Source organism: Ciconia boyciana, chromosome 8, assembly GCF_034638445.1.
Source record: "Ciconia boyciana chromosome 8, ASM3463844v1, whole genome shotgun sequence".
Lineage (NCBI taxonomy): Eukaryota > Metazoa > Chordata > Aves > Ciconiiformes > Ciconiidae > Ciconia > Ciconia boyciana.
Genome location: NC_132941.1, coordinates 42,001,225 through 42,007,188, shown reverse-complemented (window position 1 = coordinate 42,007,188; position 5,964 = coordinate 42,001,225).

Genomic DNA, 5,964 nt, shown 5'->3' with positions numbered 1-5,964 from the left:
GCAGTGTGGCTGGCATTTTATAATTTGTGTTAGTCACTTTTTCTTTCCACTATTGGCCAAATAAAGAATGGGGCATGTTCTGCTCCCTTTTATGCTGCTCTGTGTGGGTGGTTAAGTCCATTTATTTCAGTAGAATTACTCTGAGTTTATGGTATAAGAAAAAAAAACTTCCTGGTCTAGTGGCTTCTGGTGTCAATGAGTCAAAGTCTCCTAGACTGAGAAATGATCTGTCATGTGATTACTGGGAAGAAAAAGGTCCTGTTTTTTTTCTGTCCTAGGGCCATGTCCCTGGCAGGACAAAGAAGCTTTATGTAGTGGGAACCCATTGCATTTACATCAAGTTTCAATCTCTTTATAATGGCACGTTAATCTACACTTTAGCATAAGGAAGAACATGGCCCAGTCTGAGTCACCAGTCTGCCCCACACTAGATAGTATCTGAATTTTTTTTATTTTTAAGAAAATCAGTAAATTCAGTTCCTGAAAAAGATGCTAGTTTGACAGTCCACGATACTGATGTCTTTGTGCTCAGCTGTGGCGCAGCCCTGCTCAGGCAGCAGCAGAGAAGGCTTCCCCTGCCAATGTGCCTCCACCCTGGCCTGTAGTGGGGGAGAGGTAACTTTGCTTCCCATGCTTCATTTAATTCTTGGCTCTGTCTGCTGAGAATGGCAACGGAGTTGCCAGTTGTGGCATGCACATTTACTGCTAGGAAGTGAGCCAGAACCACCAATCCATTTTGCATAGACACTGAACAGCAATGGTAAATACTTCTTGTTCATTACTAACCTAAGCCGGATTTGAACTGAAGACTTGGAGGTGAAAGACTGTCTCCCATTCCTTAATCCCCTTAACATTTCAGTCTGCCTCATAAAATTTTCTAAAAACAAATGTAAACCTTGTGTATAAAATGAAATCCAGGAGAGAAAAGAAAATCTAGAGTGAAGACTGAGTCTGTTTTCTTCTTCAGAAAGCCTCTTTGCTAGTAGTGACCCTGGAAAATTGTTCTCTGATTATTCTCTTGAGAGATTACTCTAATTTCTTGCTGCTGTAGATGGCCATATGATCAATTGTCATCAGTCACTGCCTGATGATGGGTCATTACTTACCAGTGCATACTTGGGGGAAAAACACATGCGACTTCCATTAGGAGGCAGAGTGCACCTACATCAAATATGAAGTATACAGTAAGTTCTCATTAATAACATTTCAAGACTGTCCTCCTAAAGTTCCTAGCACAGAAGCTGCCTTTACAGTGGAAGAACTGAAACTAAGAAAGATTTGCAGCTTACAGTCAGGAAAGTGAATATTCCCATAAGTACAAAATCTGATTTTTAGTTGAGCATTTTAATAACAGAGATTGGTTTTATCGAGAAAGAAAGGTAAAGCTCATTCTCTTCTGTTCTTTGCTTCAGGACTTCCTAGCTTGAGAGAGCTTTTGTAGTTTAATTAATTAATTTAATTTAATTAAGTTACAGCCAGTATAAATATTCCCTTCTTATTCCATTTCAAAGTTAAGAATGCATGTATGGCACCATGGAAAATGCTGCATCTCATGGGTACTGTATTGGTCAGGAAGTCTGGATGTCTTCAAGAACACAGAGAATAATTTTAGTGAAGTTTTTAAATAGATTTCTTTCATATTTTCTAAACATCCTAGCAGCAATTCAACTCAAACAGATCTTCAGCTGAGTAAACTACTGAGAATTAAAGAATGTAAAGCAAGCACAGCCCTTCTATGCTGAGTGGCCTTTTGAATGGATTCTGCAAGGACAACCTCTTTCCTATAAAGGTGAAGATAGTTTCTGTCTAAATCACAAGGATTTTCATTTAGGCTTTCAAAGCAAAATGTGGTAGACCAAGAGGAAGAAGGTTAGAAAGAGGTGAAATTGGAAGAAGCAGTTGTTTTTTTGGTCCCAGCAAATGGAGGGCATTAAAATATGTAGAGATAGGATTGGATGAGATTCAGTGTCATCTAGTCACATTGCTGGCCCTGAATGACACTGGGTCTTGTGCATACTGCTGTCAATGAATAGATATACCCATAGGTGTTCTGTGAGTAGGATTGGTTTCCATGCTTCCCTCCTACTTCCCCAAAGTCTCATGTCTGTGTGGAAGACCTCTTCAGAGTCTTCCAGAGGAAAGTTCATCCTCTGACTAGTGCTCTAGTGCTTGTTGGTATCTTTTGTGCAAACTGCCAGTAAGGGCATTGGTGTGTAATCATAGGCATAGATTCTTATCCATTAAGAAACTGGGGGTAGATGTTTTTTTTTTTTTAACGTGACACACCATGTAAAAATGTACTGATTACTGCAATAACCGCATTTGAAATGACTATCAGACCACTTATTTTTAATCACCTCAAAGTGCTGAAATTCTGTAGACGTGGAAGGGAGTGGTCAGCTCAGCCCTCACGTTGTCCTCATGTATGCAGGTGGGACCATGCTTCAGCGCAGGGAGAAGGTTGCAGTTCAGAAGCTTTAAATTAACTAGCTTGGTTGACTTAAGTTGTTCAGCTGTGACAGTCTGAGTCCTTACCCAAGACCCTGCTGAAGCCTGCACTGCTCTCAGTATTTGAGCTATCTAGTTTAAGCTACTTGGAGTATGTCCCCGCCTCTGGATTACAATGGAAGTTATTGCAATGAATCACAACTGCAGACATTTTACTTGAGGCATTTATCAGCTGAGCTTTGGCCTGCTTCCTGATCGCAAATTGGCCCTGGATGGTTACTTGCAATACACTGTTTAACACTGGAATGTACATTTTGGGAAATGATCTCTTTGGGAAATATCATGGTCTCTACACCTTCCAGCTTAATGCACTATGCTCATTCACCTGTGTTTATTAAGTTGTATGGGTTTAGATGGGGAATTTTATAGAGGAAGTTTGAGCTGCAATTCCACTGAAACATAGGGAGAGCTCAGTACCTCCTTCCCTTATGTTATAAAATTGTAGGTAAAAGCCCTTTGCAAGTTGTTCTGTTTTAAGTCATTTAGGGCTACATAGATGCCAGGTGGAGTTATCAGGGGTTCCTAAGGTGGTCAGAGGCCTGATGTCCACTGAAAGTCAATAGGATTTAGGCTCTTTTCTATATCCTCCAGTCACTACATTGTTTCTTCAGACACTGAAGTGTGTTTGTAAACCTCACCCCTAGTATTCTTGAAAATCCTACCCTTTAGCTGGTGCGCTTCTGCTGTGGATTAACATAACCACCCCATTGCCCAGCTATAACTAAAGCAAGACTGCAGTGTTAATAATGTGTATTCCTCTCTGGCACCATCTAGTGACTCCAGAACTAGGCTTCCAACCACTGTTCTCTTCCCATTGGAAAACAAGATGTGTTTTCCTTTGGCAATAGCTTAAAATTCAGTTCAGTGCAGATGCCGCTCATGAAGTGAACTCACCTTAGAGTAACGGTTGCAAAGCCTTTTGGGAGAAAGCTTTGTAGTATGGCTCTTGTACTAACAGTTTAGATTCGTAATTCAAGGTGCAAAACTGCCAAAGCACATAAAACATAATGTGAAGATCTTGTTATAGATATTTTGTTACAGTAAGAATCAAGAATGGGTATGTGTGTGTGTCTGTTTTAAGACTGTCATAGTCTTTGAGCATCTTTTCTAGTCCTAATAAAATAGCTGAGAATGAAATGAGCATTCTTAAATTACAGAATGATTCAGGGCATCATGTTGTTAATAATGTAGAGAAATGAGATATAAAAGCTTTTACTCAAGCATACCCTAAAGCAAATTTAAGTAGAGCACACAGCTATGATGTTGATTGTTTTCACAGGTGTTGGCACCATATGAATTAAATGAAGAAAAAAATGGTGAAACATTTATGACTCATTAGAATTATGTGGTTTTCTATCCTGTCCTAACAACTGAAAAAAGGTGTAATTTACATTTGCAGCCAAATGGCGTGAAGTAACATTATACTTTACCGACATGAAAAGAGGAGACTTCCAGATGACTACTATTCTGAACTTCTCTAGTTCTCAAATCCTGGATTTTCAGTTTTTCATGTGGACTTTTGAGAGCTAAAATTATTGCCCCATAAAAAAAAAACAAAAAGGGATATGGTAACTTTGAATCTATAGAACATGTGGTTTCAAGGAGCTAAGTGCAGTTCCCTACACGTAACACCTTTACAATCAGAATATTTCTCCTTTTCATCAAAGAATACACTTGATAGATCCAAAGAGAGCCACGTCCATGGTTTTTTAAAATAAATAAAACTCTGCATCCTCCTTTTCCTCTCTTCTTTTCAAAGTTTAATATTTTTCTATCAGAATTGTTTTGTTGTAGATCTTAAATATTTACATGAAGGAGGTATCCTGACAGGCTGATCTATAGCAGGAAAGCAACAAATAAACAAATCCATGTCTACAGTATTTTAGATTCTGGTTTCCTGAGCTGCTAAGTGTTTATTTTTCCTATTGTAAAAACCTGCATTGAAATATGTTCAAAATGGAGTTCACATGGCAGCTTGCAGGCAACATCTAATGTTTTAACAAAGCCGTAATACAAGCCTCAGCTTCCCATACGCTGCATAGTTGGCTAAAAAAGAAAGCAGCTGATTTATCAGAGCCTCTGTGCTGTGGATGAGTCTTCAGAAAAAGAACATGTCGTACTTTGCAACTGAGACTTTTTTGCAAACACCTAATAAACCAGAAAAAGAAAGTTTTACTGGGCTTCGTGAGCACATTTTTCTCCTCTCACCAGAGCAGCAAACCCAGTTTGTAATCCTACTTTCATTTATTTCATCCTCCCCTGAAATTTCTCATAGCACAAACTCGCTCGATTCTGGCTGGCTAATTTGCATCTCATGGCCTGCAGTATCTCTTTAGGAGGTGAACTATTAAAAATACATTAGCCTGGTGTGGATGGTAATGGGCCAAATGCTGCTGGTTTTGAAGGCAATCTGGGAAGCCTCATGCTCCCTCTGACTCTTGATAGCTGTGCAAGTAAGTTGTTTGCTTTTGCTGTCCTTGGACTTTAAAAGTTCTAGCAGCAGATGTAGGTGAGACGATTGTTCTTCTGAAAGTCTGGATTGAGAAAAGCACTTTTCTTCCTTTCCAAGCTTGCTCTAATCTTTAACATTACCCTTATTTCTGTTCTGCCAGAACTGTGTCCTATTAGCATCCAAAAATGTTACACATAACTTTGGCTTGCTTACAGAAGATGATCCAACCACTAACATTTGCCTTCTGTAGCTGAATGCTGAAAGAAAAAATAATCCACATTTGAAATGTGAGACTTTGCTGCTGTCAGTTTCTGGAGCTGATTATTAGGGCTGTGATTTTTATCTACTCACTTGTACAGTAATTAAAAGCAATTCCCTCATCAGTTATCATCCTATGAAGCCAGCTTTTAAGCAGTGCTTGATGTACAGTTTATTAACCTAAGCCCACATTGAAGGAAAGGTGACACAGTTTAAAAAGTAAAAATGAACACATCTGCTCTGAAACAAAGAGCTGAATGTAAAATAGATGCTTATTGTTAAACTAGCAAAAATGGCAATGTGATTTTAATTGGCAAAGTAGGAGTAATCACCTGGCTTGGGCCAGGTGTACACCTTCATTCTGTCCACTCCCATCTGTGTCCTTTTTACATGGATTATTTTCTGTGTGGATGTATCCTGTCATGATAGAGTAGGTGGTTAAAGACTTAAGGAGGAAATCAGGGAATCAATTACTGTGGCATGCCGACCAGGAAGAGCTATTCAGCTGCCTGACAATCTTTGCCACACCTTCTAGCAGGTATTGATGAGCACAAATGCTTATCAGTGTCAGCTCCAAATCCAAAATACTTGGTATTAACTGAATACTGTGCCTCTAGCCACCAACGTTGTAGCTGAGGACATCTTTATTGCAGGAAAGAGATGTCAAATTATAGGCATTGAAGATCATGATGTTTACCTGTGATAACTTTTCTAAATGGGTGCTGGAGACAAAACATTAGGCTGAA